The sequence below is a fragment of the Protopterus annectens genome, chromosome 10.part0 (assembly GCF_019279795.1).
Source record: "Protopterus annectens isolate FY-2018-M chromosome 10.part0, PAN1.0, whole genome shotgun sequence".
NCBI classification, from domain to species: Eukaryota; Metazoa; Chordata; order Ceratodontiformes; family Protopteridae; genus Protopterus; species Protopterus annectens.
Window position 1 is genome coordinate 757,408,882 of NC_056744.1, and position 16,198 is coordinate 757,425,079.

General features: G+C 37.5%; 1 protein-coding gene across 3 annotated transcripts in view; it reads left to right on the plus strand.

Annotated features, from left to right (window-relative positions):
* Nucleotides 1–16,198, plus strand: part of LEPR (leptin receptor) — a 1,381,011-nt gene that overhangs the window by 824,684 nt on the left and 540,129 nt on the right. The window lies entirely within an intron of this gene.

Below are 16,198 nucleotides of genomic sequence, written 5' to 3' on the forward strand. Positions count from 1 at the left end.
GATACTACTGAATATCATCAATATGTCTGACCACTTTTGGGCAAGTTCTTTGAGAGGTGTTTATTATCACTTCTGAACATCCATGGGAATACACTAGTACCTGCTGCTTTTAAACAACATGATTTCATGAGGAAAAAAATCAAGTTTTACCAATTTGACTGGATTTTATAAAACTGTTTGTGAAGCCTTAGATAATGTTTTTAGAGAGGGGACTACATACCGGGATCTGTCAAAAGTTGTTGATATTATCCCTCATGTACCAATATTTAATCCCCTGGTAAATCATAGGATAAATGTGTATATTATTGAAAGGGTTGGGTATTGACTTGGACAAAGATGAGAGTGAGCTAAAGATCAGGGCCCCTTTTCGGAATGCTCTGAGATTGCTACTGGTGCTCCAGAGGGGTTCTGTTTTAGGTCCTATACTGTTCAACTTTATGATTTTAATTTTTACCCATTAATAACAGTTTTTGTCTGTCTAAATGTGCTGATGCCATTAACATCATTATCAGACTATTTAGATTTCAATGTATATTCATCTGTATTTTGGTCATTTCAGTCCTGAATAATCTTTTATTTTGGGAAATTATGCCATACAGGAAATGACTGAATGCAGCTACCTTGATGTATATATTTATTCTTTTATTTATTTATTTTTTGTTTGGTAAGTTTGGAAAGTTCGCCTTAGCTAATGCCCCATTTTCAGTGGACATCTGGGGAGAAAAGTTCCACAAGAGATTTAAAAACATTTAAACAATAGTTGATGAGCAATCACATACAAGGGAGAAAAGCCCTGCAACACTTTAAATATTTTGCAGTGAGGTGAGCAGAAAGGGTTCAACAAGCACACACAAAAACATTTTAAAATGTTGTTTGTCTTTTTTCCTGTAAGGGGTCACCACAGTGGATCTCCGGTCCGCTAATGATTGGCAGTAGATTTTTACAAAACGCCGAGGTGCCAGCTCGATGCCCAACCTTCAAGGAAAGCACACCCATTTACACACGCATGTCTTTCAAACACTACCCAATCATGGGGAGGACATGCAGACTCCACACAGAAGGCACTCCCAAGCCAAGCCGAAAATCGAACGGGAGAACCTCTTGCTGTGAGGTAACAAAGCTACCACTGTACCACCGGGGAACCAGCTCTCTCACCACTATTCCGCTCATAAGAAGTATTACTTTTTGTTGAAAATGACAACAATATGATTGTCTGTATACTTTATCAAATTTTTGACACTGCATATTAATGCCTTTCAAATGTTATTATCACTCTGTCTTTTACTGTTGTCTGTACATTGGAGCCTTTCTTCCTGTATCTCTACTGAAAATGGTTCCTATGTCCCATCTGTCTTTCCCAGTAAGCAAATGCAATCAATCAATCAATCAATCAATCAAAAGTAATGCATTTATGGAACCTGCAACAAACAGTGGAAAATAATGAAGCCTTAAAGTTAAGGCCAGATGCAGAGAACTGAAGTACATTGAACGACAATCCTCTATTTTAATTTTAGCCAACAATGAAGATTGACCTAAGTCCCATGTATTCATTTTTATTGATATCTTAATCTTTTTTCTCATATTCTCAGGGTATTGGTACAATCTGCATTGCTTTCACTTATATTTATAAATTGGAAACGTGTGCCTGATCTTTTCTTTTACTTCATTTTTCTGAGAGCAGTTTTTCAACATGCAGTCATTAAGCACATAGTTCTGTTGATTGTTTGCTTTCCATTATTGCTAAGGAAAACGACGCTAACAGCATTTAAAGCTAGAAGCACTTTCCAATGTGTACAAATCATATATGAGTAGTTTGAAAACCTTTGTTTATATTCTGTGCAGTTTCATAGGTTTTCATTCATTTTTTGCAATACTGATTTAAAAATAACACTTCTGTATTTTATTATAGACATTTTTGCAGCATGGCAACTATTTCTTGGTATTAATTAAGTAAATGTCTGCTCGTAGGCTTCTATTTATTATTATTTCAATACTTGTCATAAATAGCTATTTTCCTTTTTTTTTCTGTTGATCTTGTGGTTGTGCTTGCTGACCTATATTCCTGGTTATAAACAGAGCAAAAATACATAAATACACACACACACACACACACACACACACACACACACACACACATACATAAATAAATGAATATATATATATATATATATATATATATATATATACACACACACACACACACACACACACACACACACACACATACATAAGTAAACATATATATATATATATATATATATATATATATATATATATATACACACACACACACACACACACACACACACACACACAGACACACACACGCATAAATAAATAACCATATATATATATATATATATATATATATATATATATATATATATATACACACACACACACACACACACACACACACACACACACACACACACACACACACACACACACACACACACACACATACACACCTATATATCTATGTATATAAAACAAATAAATGAATAAATAAAACAGCTACATTACAGATGTATTTAAGATATGACCCTTTACAAAGAACATGCCTAATCAAATTTGAACCTAACGCCTTGCATCAATGGGTCTCTTTTGAACTAATTGAACCGGCTTACCATGCTCAGTATCCTGCTTTTCAGTACCTCATTGCCCATTGTTTCCAACTACAGGAAAAACCTTTTCTTCTTTTTAAATGTGTATATAATACATCATAAATGAGGTTTGTCATCAAACCAGTTTGTCCAGGGACATCTTCAGTAAGGGGTTAGACAAATGTATCAGTGAGAGGTAAGAGGGTGGGGGGATGAAAAAGTTAAATGGGAAGAGGATAGATTGGGAAGAAATGAGGTAAGGGGTGGGGAGGGTCTTAAGCGGCTTAGGCAAGACCAGCTGGGTAATGAATCACATTTTGGCGTGAACTTGCTAAGGTAAGGTTACGTTCGAGATGACCTGTAGGTGTTGTGGAAACAGATAGGCCTTGGGTTATATGGTGGTACTGAAAACTGAATTTTTTTTCTCCCTTCCACTGGGTGGTTTCCACTGTTATATTCACTGTCTGGGTAGGTTAGGTGTGCATGGCTGGTTAGGTTGGATTGGCTGTGTATAGTTGTCTAGTCTTATTTGGTTTAACTTAGGGACCTATGAGAGTGTTGTTGTGCTTTTTGTGGCTCTGTGGTGATAATGGCCTCTGGCTTGTTTTTACTTGGTGTTCACTGTCTTGCAGGGGGGTTGTGCATAGCATCTCTTCATGGGGTTGTAGTTCTGTGCAGTTAGAATGGATGGTTTAACTGGCATGCCATCGGTGGGAAGTCAGCAGTTAGTGCTGGCGGTGGTGCAGTAAATCTTTAGTGTGGTTGGTTTCACAGGTTAATCAGAGGTTATAGTCCTAAAAATATTGAGGGCTCTGACAAATTTCAAAACAGTGTTTGATAACAAAATCATGCAGCTTTCTGTGTCTTGAGTATGCAAAATATCGGTACCAGTTTTACATTTTATCTCTTCATCACACTGTTATGCTTGTATTATGCCATACTGTGTTCTACAAATTACTGGTAGTGAAAGGGGGAATATGCAGTTAAGGTACTGTTTTTTTTTTGTTTTTTGTTTTTTAGTGTTGAGAGAGGTGAATCTGCAGTGAATCGCCAGTGAAGGCATCCTGTCGTGCATGCATGGGTTGTTCACAGCTATAGGGGAGGGTTATCCAGGTTTTTTCAGGATGCCCAGCAGTTTGACTTGTGTTTTGCTCTTTTTCTTAGAATTATAATTCTGCCAAATAGTTGGTATTTCAAGTCAGAGAATAATGGCAGACATTGGGCGGGCATACGGAGATCTCACACTTGTACGGGTGAATGAGGGATACCTTATATATGTCAGGGCAGATTTGGGGAACTAAGGTTTGTATCATGTGATGGGTAAATTTTGTGTTTGTGGGTGGAGTGTACTTTTATGGTAAACTGGCATGATATGGTGTAAGATAAGGAAAGGGGGGAAGTAAGCCAGTGAGCATGCTTATGTAGATTATCATAATAATCTATAGATGATAAAAGCAAATGTATTTTGAGATTTACAGATCACAGTGAGACAGACGTAGCATGTGTGCCACATGGGAGGTAAAATAATTATAGGAACAATAGAATGAGTTCTGATTATATGGAATACAGGTAGGGGCGGTGGATAATAATTGGTTGGGGTAGTGCTATGATATAGAAAGATAGGAGTGTAACCTCTTACTGCAAGGAATCTGGACAAAGCCTGACATAATAGGAGGGGGGCAAAGGCCCGAAAATAGGTACACATTATATATTGCTCTTGTAACACGACTTGTGCTAACTTGCATTTTCTGAAGGATATGAACTCTGAAACTCGAATGCATGTCATTATTTAGTGACCTCAATCTTAGTTCATCCCACTGATTTGGCAAAAAATAAAAAAACACAATTTTATGAGGAACAGACCAAAAATATAGGGCAAAAGCTGGACATTCTGTAAAATCTGTCCAGTTGAGAAGTTGGGAGGATGTTTGCAAAACTATCCTGGAAGGAAGGTGTGTGTTAAAGCTGGAGAGACTATGAAGGAAGGAAGGTTTAAGAAATGTGTGAATTGGCTCAGGACTGATTATATATGTGCTGGTGGGAGAGGCTTAAGGTCAATTGGGAGGTGTACAAGATTGGTGGTATGTGGTGTTGGTTTCCTGAGTAAGATATAGAGTCAATGATAGAGATGGAAGTGGAAGAGGGCATTTGGGGTTGCAGCTCAAAAAACCTCTTGCAAGCTGGTTAATGTGGTAGGGGTAATGTCCGTTAAAGCTTTCCCTCTTTAATGCAGACATCACTACAGGTCCTGTAAACTGCTATATGAGCAGAAGTAGGGGGTGGTTTCAATTTCTTTCTCCTTATTGTTTAGCTGTTCGTGGTCATGATGATGAGCATTAATACTTGGGGTGTAAGGGTAGACAAGAGAACACTTGCTATGGCTCAAAAAAAATAGGAAGTTCATACAATGGTTAAGGGGTATTTCAAGTGGTATTTCATTCTTAGAAGAGCTTTTGTGTGCTGTAGATGACTCTATGTAGGCCCCGGGCAGCACCAACTGTCATTAAGAAGTTTTGTTGTGAATTGCAGACAATTACAGCTTTATTTTCTTTTGCAGATGAAGCACAGAGTCACCATCAGTTATTTGGTTGCAGATGGGGAAGTGCAGAGTGGGCATCTATTGATGGCCGAACGGAAGTGGATTGGCAATGGGGCAGATTCTGCTGAGGTGGATGTTCCCACAGCTGAAGTAATGTCAGAGCCTGTATGGTTGGTGAGTAGCGTGGAGATGAGTGAGGATAAGGTATGTGAGGGGCAGTGTGAAGCAGGTTCAGAGGTTGTTTATGATTACCTTGGGGGTTGTCCTTAGGTGTGGTAAAGCCATAAAAATGTGAGTTTGAGATGTAGGTTGTGGGTGCGGTAGATGAGCTTTTGTGGTCCCATGGCAAGGCTATGCAGACAATTTTTTGAGAATGTCTGGGTGGGGTACATGATGGAAGGATTTTAGAAGGCAGTAGGTTAATATGTGGAGTGGAGTTTCAGTTGTATGGTGTTGATGGTTAGTTGACATTGTGGGTAATGGTTAATGTTAATTTGGAGAATAGGGAAGTGGTAGGAACCCTTGGCTTTGTCAGGTGAGGTTTTTATAGGTAGGTATATGATAAGGCATTTGCAAGATTTTGTTAAATTGTGTTTATGCTTAGGAACAAGGTGAGGCTGCTCGACTGCCGAGTCATATTTTAAAGGGTTGGGGTAAGTTTGATAATGGGAAGACTGAGGAATTATGGTTACTGGCAAGTTTTGTTGTACAGATTGGAGTTGGTAAATGGAGGCCCATTGGGCTACATTCTGGGGGTTGTGTCTTTCTAGGTCTGGGCTTTATGCATGCATCGAATTCCATTAACAGGGTGATGCATTGGTCAGGAAATACATGATGGCTATTGGATGTTTTGCCTGGTAATAGAGGGTGCAGTGTTCAAATTATTACACTGATCTTTGTGAAAAGAAAAGCCATCGTAGGTCATTTCATAATCTTTGGGCAAAAAAAAAAAGAGGCTACAGTTAAGCAAGATGGAGTACTGCTGGTCTTGCTTTGTTTTTTGATGGCTTTGGGTTTGTTGTTTTGGTGATAAATTTGGCAGGTTCATTTGCAAGGGAGCCCTTGGTTTAATTTCATTGAATTAGACAGCCGTTTGCTTCAGGGAGTTATATGATAAAGCTTTGGGATAGTGACGATAATAATGCAGTTTGGTTCATGGAGGATGAAGTACAACAAATGAGGTTTTGGCTTCAGTTCTGTTTTCTGTAAGTTTAGGTACATTGGAGATGGAGGAGGGGGAACAGCCTGGTTTTCAAGTGGCTCTAGATTTAATGTTTGTAGGTGCCTTTGGCAAGTAATGTTTTGAGAGTCATTAATGCATCAATACTGGTAGTTAGACTAAATGAGAATTTACTTAATGTAACAGTAGTTTTACAAACTTATGGTTATTTAGTACTGGAAAAGGATTATTTTAACCATTTAGTTAACTGGTGTTTTTTCTAATTATATGACACAGTTTTGGTTGAGGGTATCCAGTTTGGTTTACAGTGGAAGGGTTCACCAAATGATGTTTGGCTTAGTCCCTTTTTTTAGAGGTGGTTAGGTTGTTGGAAATTTTGGTAAGAATGAGGGGATCAGCTTGGTCAGGCTGGTGGCTGGAGAAGAGGGACAGGTCTGCCCTCTTCTGTTCTCCCTCTGGTCTGTGGATGTTCATTTCAATAATTTGGGAAAGGAAAGAGAGCAGTTGGAGGCAATAAGTAGTAAATATAAGCGAGTGGAAGTAAGGATGCTGCTTATTTGGTTGGAGAGGAAATTCAGTAAATGGTATATGAAGTGAGTTGTTGGATGCTGCTTCATAAGTAAATGACTTGGTGGGATGTGTAATTCAATAAAGGGGTATATGAAGTGAGTTGTTGGACGCTGCTTCATAACTAAAGTAAGTGAGTAGAGGTATGGACACTGCTTGCTGGGTCAGGATGAGTAAAGTCACGCTGTCTTGATTAACATTACAGGGATGTTTATGCTGTGATTAAAATCAGCTGTACTGTGTTCAGTTGTAATTAATAATATTGGTTATCAAAGCCATGTTATGGAAGTTTAATAAAGGTTGTCAAATGTCATTTGGTGTGATGTGTTTTATTGAAAGGGGACTGGGACAAATAGTATGATATACCTCAAAAATTACTTTTGCTGAATGTGAGACATGTATTGGATAAAGTTGGTAGTACTGTAATCCTGCCATAATATGATGGGAGTGTTAACAGTCTTGCATAACATTATCTCATTTAAGTTTGCTACATATATGCTATTATCTTGTGTGGTAATTAATTACTGACATTCATTGTCACAATTATATTTCACATTTTAATACTTCTGTGCTTTTGCACGCTGGTCATGGCTGAAAATGGTCCTTGAACCAACCCTCTTACCTCACCAATAAAGCAAAAATAAATAAAATACACTACAATATGACCACAAAGACAATGCGCATGATCTCTTGCTCGACAGCGCAAAGGAGTTGGTGGATATAAAGGTAAAGAATTCTAGGGGACAGTGTCACTCCTATAGCTCATGAATGTATAACTCAAGTTGAAGTGACTGAGTTGCCAGTGGTGGAGTTCTGAACCTACAGACACATTTAACAATATAAAGGGAGTGCATTTCGAAGCATTGCCATGCTGAGATAATTTTCTGCCCATGGAACTAGTAGGCAATTTTCAAGGCAATGAATTGGAACATCAGAATTAGAAGGATGATGGAAAAGGAAAAGATCTTCTTGTTCTACTAGATAAGTGGTGACTCAGGTAATACCAAGAAATGACTTACAACAGAATGAAAAATGGTGCAGCAAAACATATTTGCATGATTCAGTTAAGAACACAACAGTAAGGAGAGAGTGTATGAGAGTAACACTGATGGAAATGATAGTGGTGAGTAGGATTTGGCAAGCATAAAAGGCCTCTCTGGGAATCTCTGCAAAAAGTATAAACAGGGACACCAAGAAAAGAGTGTGTGTGTGTGTGTGTGTGTGTGTGTGTGTGTGTGTGTGTGTGTGTGTGTGTGTGTGTGTGTGTGTGTGTGTGTGTGTGTGTGTGTGTGTGTGTGTGTGTGTGTGTGTGTGCGTGTGCATGTGCGCATGTGCGTGCGTGTGTGGGTGTGTATATGATTTATGCTTATGTGCCATATTAGTGTGTATGTCTGTGTGTGTGTCTATACAAGAGATTCTGCAGGGCAATTGATGGTGTTGGTTAAGGAGGGCTACAGTTGCTTCTTCTCAGGAAATCAAGAAAATGGCAGTACTATTCAGATTAAGGAAGCGGGGATAAGCTGGGTGAATGGAAAGATGTGGATTTTCACAGATGTAGAGCCTTTGGCCTGTGGGCAAAGCTGAGAACATACAAAGACAAGTAATAAGCAATGAGGAGTGAGTAAGGGATTCTAGCAAATCCTGGGTTAGTACTGTTTTTAAGGAAGATAACATTGTTTAGCAATACTCCAGGCCCAAAGACAGGTCACCATGGCATATAACCTTTAACATTTACATGCAGAAACAGGTAGGTATAGATTACTTTTTTAAATGCCTAGTCACTGAGGCAGAAGTTGATGTACTAACAACCAAAAAATGTTTTGCATATAACCCAGAAGGACCCTCAAGTAGGACAATAGAATGGGGCACTCTAAAAGGTATCACAGTTTATGACAATTTCCTGCTTCCCTGTGTACTTACTCTATAAGCCTAACTCTAATTCAACCACAGGCACACTTCCATTAAAGAGTCTTGGATGACAGCCTGTAGATGGGAACCTGTCTAAACACTGGGCAGGCAAAGGGGATCCACTTGATCTCATTATACATGTTAATGGACTTAGAAAAATGTTTAACAGATATGAAGAAATTTTAGGTCTTAGAAAACATTCTTTGGGAAGACGCTTACCATGAGATAGTCAGACCTTATTCTTGATATGTAGGGGGAGAACAAACATCACCATATTCATTCTTTGTCAACTAATCTATCTTTATTTATCTGTCTTTGCTTACTGGGAAAGTCTGACTGGGTAATACCAGTTTTTAGTGGAGGACATTTGTTTACATTGCATTATACTTAGTTCCCATTAAACACAGAGTAGTTACATTTATATTTGCATTTATACACATAAAGTAGTTACATTTGCACATTTTAAGATTTTACAGAGGTAGAAGATACTACAAAGAAAGCCCACAATACAAAAATTATTCTGTCATTTCAATGAGACCTTGAGAGTATTCTGTTTAAGGAGGATATTTGGAGAGTATTGTACAGTGAGAATAAAGTCTTAACTTGGTGATCAGCATGTGCAGGACCAGGACTGGTTAAGATTTTGTTTAAGCAGTGGTTTAAAACTATTGAGTTTGTCGAAGATTTTTATTTGTGTGGGGATATTATTCCAGAGTTTAGCAACACATAAGGAGTAGAGCGAGTCTTCTGCAAATTTATTTGACTTATTTGTGAGTAGTAACAATTTGTTACTAGAACAAATTCCCTTGCTGGACAGTAGGGCAGTAATATGTTTTAGTGCACAGCATTTTTTGGATGATGAATGAGTTTGTGTGCTGTAGTTAGTTGTGAATATGTTAGGTAGCTGTTCAGTTTAAACCAGTTTAATTACTTTAAGCTATGACGATAGTGAGTCCTATGAGAGAGAGAGAGATTGGTGATAAATTGAACTATCTTATTGTTGCAGGAGGTGAATTTCTTTCTCTGTGTATTAAGTTTGTTAGGACAGGAATGGTGTATAAAATAGTGTGTAGTATATGCTCATCATATTTGAGATTGTCATCTAGGATAACACCTAGATGCTTACTGTGACTTACAGTTTCAATGAGTATTATTTGCTGACTTTATAGTGAAAGATTGGTTTTGATTTTGATAAGACGTCATCTTATATAGACCTGGCTACCAGTATATACCTACCTAATAATAAAGTTAGTCATGGGTGATATGCTTCTTGGTCCTTTGACCTCAAAGTGAGCTCTTATTGCTACTATCATCAGTAGAAATTGACAGAAAATGTCCATTCTGCCTTTTCTTCGGATGTTAATGAACCATAATGAATTTGTTTGTTTCTACTCTAAGCTTTGCTGTGGATCTAACTTTAAGAATGATAGAGTGAATTTTAGAGAAAATATGTACATAACATCCTGTATCATATTTCCTACCTCTTGTGGCCTAAACTGTACACTCATGGGTTATATAGTTATATCTCTCCTAAATAAGTATGGTGTTAATTATAGTTTATTTTTTTTCTTGATTTATTAATCCTGCTTAATTATTTAGCACACATAAATAAAGTAAATATTGGAAGAGAAAGCAACTCATAGTGATCAGTTTTGTCATTGCTGACTTCCTTCTCTACAGCCAGTTTTAGAACTCAAGATACACCAAATAAATCAATAAAATCAGTGAAATTAATCACATTTTATTTATTTGCATAATCTGATGGTAAAGTGAAATAAAATTAGTGAATGACATCACACACATGGAAAAGAAAAAATGATTACTCGTGCATTCATTTCCTTTTTGTATTCTCCCAGCTTCCTCCAACTGCCCAACGCATACTGAAGATAGTGAAATATTAATTAATACTGAAATTGATCCAAATAAATAAATTGTTTTACATGGTATAAAATTGTTTTATATGTACCCCCAAAAACACTTTAGATTAAATAGACAAAAGCCTTTCTATGCCCTAGACAAGCAGTGCTCAATTAATAACCATAAGCTGGATGAGCTAGGGAGGAATGGGAGTGAGCATCTGTGGTTATCTCACTTTCCTGAGGAGAAGAAGAGAGCCAGTGGAAGTCTAACCGCAGTTCAGCTGTCTTTAGGACAGCCCTACACTGTGCTGTCACACAAAGCATGAGCCTAGCTAAAGGGTGCATGTATTCCAGATGAACTTCATGCATGTGCAAAAGCACACATTTTCAACATATCAGTATATCCACATGCTAAACTGAACCTGCTGTCTGACAATGCAAGAATGCAATCCCATACAACTGCAAAGCACTAACCGAGCAATGCCAGTATTAAAATGTGGTTTATTCTGAAAAACAAAAACATATATTTTTACCTTATTTTAAGAAGTGTGGTTTTAAGAAATGTGTTTACAGGCAGTAAACGTCTTTGGTCTCTGCATTACCCTGCTATCTACCAAGGCAATCATACATAAATTTCTCTGAGAACGAAGTTCTTCATGAAATTTTGGCCAAAAAGTGCTAATGTTTTGTTAGGAATGCCTTCTGAAAAAATGAATCAGTTCTCCTTGATATCCTGTCTTCCCTGTAGTCTCATGTTTGCCAGCAAAGAAACACATGTCCTAGTCAAACTTAATCTCTATGTTTGAAACTTCTCAAACTGTTTTGCAGTGATTTTTTCAATCTGTATCTGGAAGATTCACTGTGATTGTCTACACACAATTTGGTTAATTTCATACCATTTAGGAACCTATTGCAGACAAAATGACCCTTAACCATATCTTTGGTATATTTTAAAAGGAACCTATTTGGGACCAAGAGGTGCCTCCCAGGTCAGACAAGACAGTGAGACCATCTAAAGGTGTCCTTGTTAAAGGGACTTTGTACTGATTTTTGTATATCTACCTTGTTAATCTACCACATCTCTGCAGATGCAGGTACTCCTTCAGTTAAGGTCAGTTAAGGAAGCTTTAAGCAAATTGCAAACACATCTTGCTGTTTACATTTTCTCAGGACACGCAGCTTAATAAAGCTGGCTTAGACCTTCACAACAGGTGAAAAGGCGTTGATGTCTCTCCTCCCAGTTCTGTTCCAGACACACTCCCTCCCTAAACTCTTTATAAATGTCTGCTTCATAAATTGAAACAGAGCCGGAAGGTTAGCAGTCAGTAATAACACCTATGTGATAATCCAATCAAGTCACGGACGCTTCCACCAAAGGAGTATCTTTGAACGCAACTTTATTATTAAAAATAAAAGCGTTTTCGCTGCTACTACAGAGAGCAGCTTCCTCAGAAAGAATTGTTGGAAAAAAAAAACACTTTGGCGCCAAACCATAACTTTAAACCAAAAAGAGGTGTATTCAAATGACATCATTTCCTTACTAACAATTCTCAACATTAAACGCTTTTAAACAATTAAATACAGTCAAATATAAACTATATTATATAAAATATATAAAATATATTGTGTTAAAAAATATATAAACTAGACACCATCCAATAGTAAACAAAATATTCAATAAATATGTTATTTATATCTTCAGTGGCATAGTAATAAAGTCCACAAGATACCAATATACAAGGGACTATACAACCTACTATAAATACTTCTTGAAATCCTGTTTTTAAACCAGATAAATGCTTATTAATTTAACAGATGGAACCATTTATTTAATGTAACTTCTCATTTTGAGTACTACAGAGATGTTACAGTTGTCATTAAGGCCAGGACTATTAAATGCATTTAATCTGATTTGCCATTCTAGTTCGCGAAGTTCTAACAGTAAAGACAGGGGACCTCCTCTAATGCTCATTGGGATGTGATCAATACCCATAAAAGAAAACTTGTGGTCAGGAAAATTTGCTACATGTCTGGCCAAAGCGTTTTCTTGTTTGTTAGTCCTTATGGCATAGACATGCTCGTAAATGCGTTGTCGGAATTTACGGTCTGTCTTGCCGATATAAAAAACAGGACAAGAATTACAAAATGCTCCGTAAATTACTGATTTTGAGTTACAATTAATAGTGTGTTGAATATTGTATTTAATGTCATTGACAAAGAAAGATAGTCCTACTTTAACTAATTGGCACCAGTTACAGGATCCACATATCACAGAGCCTTTGCATTTAGTAAATTTTGGCTCATGTCTAGATTGTAAAAGTTCTTTTAGATTCTTACCTTTCCTGAATACTATTCTAGGGAACGGTCCTAACTTCTCAAAAAGAGATACATCATTCCTGATGAATTGCCAATTTTTGATCAAAATACTGCAGATTTTTCCAGCATCATTGCTAAATGTTGTAGTAAAACTAGTAGGATGGTTGACTTTCACTAAACTGTCAATCTCAACATTTACTACAGTTTGAATCCTGTCTTCAACCAACACATTCTGTCCAAGTACTATAATATCAGTTCTATGTTCCTCTCTTTGTTTAAGAAGTGGTTCATAAAAGCCCCCCGATCTCTTAACCTCAATTTCAGTAATAATCTCGTCAATTAATGTGACTGGGTAGCCTCTGTTGACAAATTGGTTTTTGAAGAACAAACATTCTTCACCAAAGGCTGATAATGAGTTACACATACGTACAGCTCTCACCAGTTGGCCCTTTATGATGGCTCTCTTTTGTCTAAAGGGATGCTGACTGGTAAAGTGTAAGATGGAATTGCAGTATGTGCCTTTCCTAAACACTTTGGACATGTATGACCTACTTGTGTCATCCTTACTCAGCTTGACATCTAAGTAGTCTATCTCTGTCATTGAAAAACAAGATGTAAACCTTAAAAAGGTGGTCGTACGGTTCATATGTTCGACCAATACGTCCGCTTCAGTTTCGTTGCCTTTGAACAATATAAAAATATCGTCCAGGAAACGTGTATAAAGGCGGATCTGGTCGAAAAATCTCGGGTTTGAAAGAATATGTTTGGATTCCCAAAAGGCCATGAACGTGTTCGCAACACTGGCCCCACAAGGGGAGCCCATGGCTATACCTTGTTTTTGCAAAAAAATTTTTTCATTAAAAATGAAAAAATTAGATTCAAGGACTATGCCAAGTAATTCCGTGACAATGTTGATTTCATTCTTAGTGGCTCCCAGATCCTTTAGTTCCATCCCAACCCATTCAGTAGCCTCTTGATGTGGGATAGAGGTGTATAAATCCACCACATCAATTGTTAGAAAGTTGAATTCTGAATGGAATGTAACTTCATTGATGTTACTAAGAAAGGTCCAAGAGTCTTTACATATAGAAGGAATTTTCTTTAAATACTTTAATAAAATATGATCTATTAGTTTAGCACTATTATATGTCATCGAAAACCTTCCATCAATCAATGCCCTCATAGGGGGGTCCTCAAGGTTTTTATGAATCTTGGGAATACCAAACATCATAGGTACTTTAGGAAAGGAGATGTCCAAAAAATTGTATAATTCAATATCAATTTTACCTTCCAAAAACATGTCCCTAAGATAACCTCTAATTCTCCTGTAGGTGCCATTCATTTCATTAATGGAAGAGGGACAGTACGCTGGTGTATCTAATACAGAAGACATTTTGTCATTGTACATACTGTTGTTGAAAATCACTAACCCTCCCCCCTTATCAGGTTTTATTACTCTGACTGGTAAAAGTTTGAAATCTGATAGTGCTCTTCTCTGTTCCTTCGTAATATTTTGGGAATTCCCAGATCTAAAAACATTTTTTGTGTTTTTTAATTCTCTGATATCAACTTCACAGACATTTTCAAAAACTTTTAACACAGTGTGCAAGGGGGGGTTAAAGGTACTCGGAGTTCTTAACTCAGCCCTAGGTACAGAAATAGAGTTGTTAAATAACAAGTCTAAGTTTAATTTCCTCGTAAAACATTTGAGGTCAATGATTGTTTTAGTCAGATCACAATCAGCACTGGGTACAAAAGTGTTCCCTCGAGACAAGATTTCTATGAGTTCAGGTGGCAACATAACATCTGAAAAATTATATATTTTGAAGTCACCTTTAGAATTGAACTGAATTCGCAAACTAGAATTTTCTTGTCGACTCTCATCTACTTCATTCATAGAACAGTTCAGTTGTTCCGAGTTCTGCTCCTCGTTTGGTATGTCCGTTGCGGGAGCTGTCCTAAAAAATTGTTATTGTTAACATTATTAGGACAGGTACCAGGGTTGTTTTTCCTGGATCTATTATTATTGCTGTTAATGTTCCCATTGGATCTGTTGGTCCATCTTGATTTATTAGTTTGTTGGTTCCTGTCCACTGTTTGAATACCAGAAGTCGAGGATTGAACCTCTCCTTCGAATGTGTCCAAACTGTCCAAACTAGGAGTGAAGGCTACCTGTAACTTCGGGTAAGCCTGTTGATTTTGATATGAATCTCTGTCCCTATTAAGTTTTTTCACTTTGTTCTGTTTCAGTTTCATTAACAAACCCTCAATACTGATAAAAATACGATCGTAATCGAATTTATATTGCATAAATTCAATGTCCATTTTGATGGTATTATCAAGGGTTTTAATTTCTTCAGCCAAAAAGGTAATATTTGAAGAGTAATGTTTAATTAGCAATTCAAGAAGTTGAGCTCCCTGTCTTTCAAAGAGCGAGACAAGGTCAGTAAAAAATTCAGCCCCCTGTATAAGCCCCGAAGGGGAAAAGGCAGAACGGAGGCCCTTAGGAACGATATTTTCGTTTAAACATTGCTGGAAGTACGATACTTCCAGCTGCAATTTTTTTAGTTTCACAAGCTTAATGTCAAGTCTTTTAAGATTCTCTATGATAGAGCCTACAGGGTTTTTGTTTGACTCACCATCCGAAGCCGGTCGTTCCAACGCTGCCACTCTGGGAAAAACAAAGGCTTCCATATTGTCAATCCACTGAGAAATAGAAGGAACGCCAATAAGCTCATTATGGTTGTTGTTGCCTCTCTGTTGGCCTCCGATGTTCGAAATAATATCTCTGCCATCTGAATCACTAGTGGTGATAGGAAGTAACCGCTCACTGAAGTCATTGGAATTAGCGGTATTAGCGGAACGCACACAACGTTGACCCGCAGGAATACTGTTGGATGGCATAGTCAGTAAGCTTTTATTCTCAAAAGCCTCCATACGTGAATGCAATGAGTCTATTTTTTGTGATAAAGATAATAAAATAGCATTCATGTCTAAACTAGTGCCCGGAAGCTGGTCTCCATCCGAGTGGAAGATCGAAGGTGTATTTGGACTGCTTAGCCTCTCCGAAGCCATACCAAACCACAAACTAGACGAAAACCGGCACAACAAACCAAATGAAACAGAGCTGGAAGGTTAGCAGTCAGTAATAACACCTATGTGATAATCCAATCAAGTCACGGACGCTTCCACCAAAGGAGTATCTTTGAACGCAACTTTATTA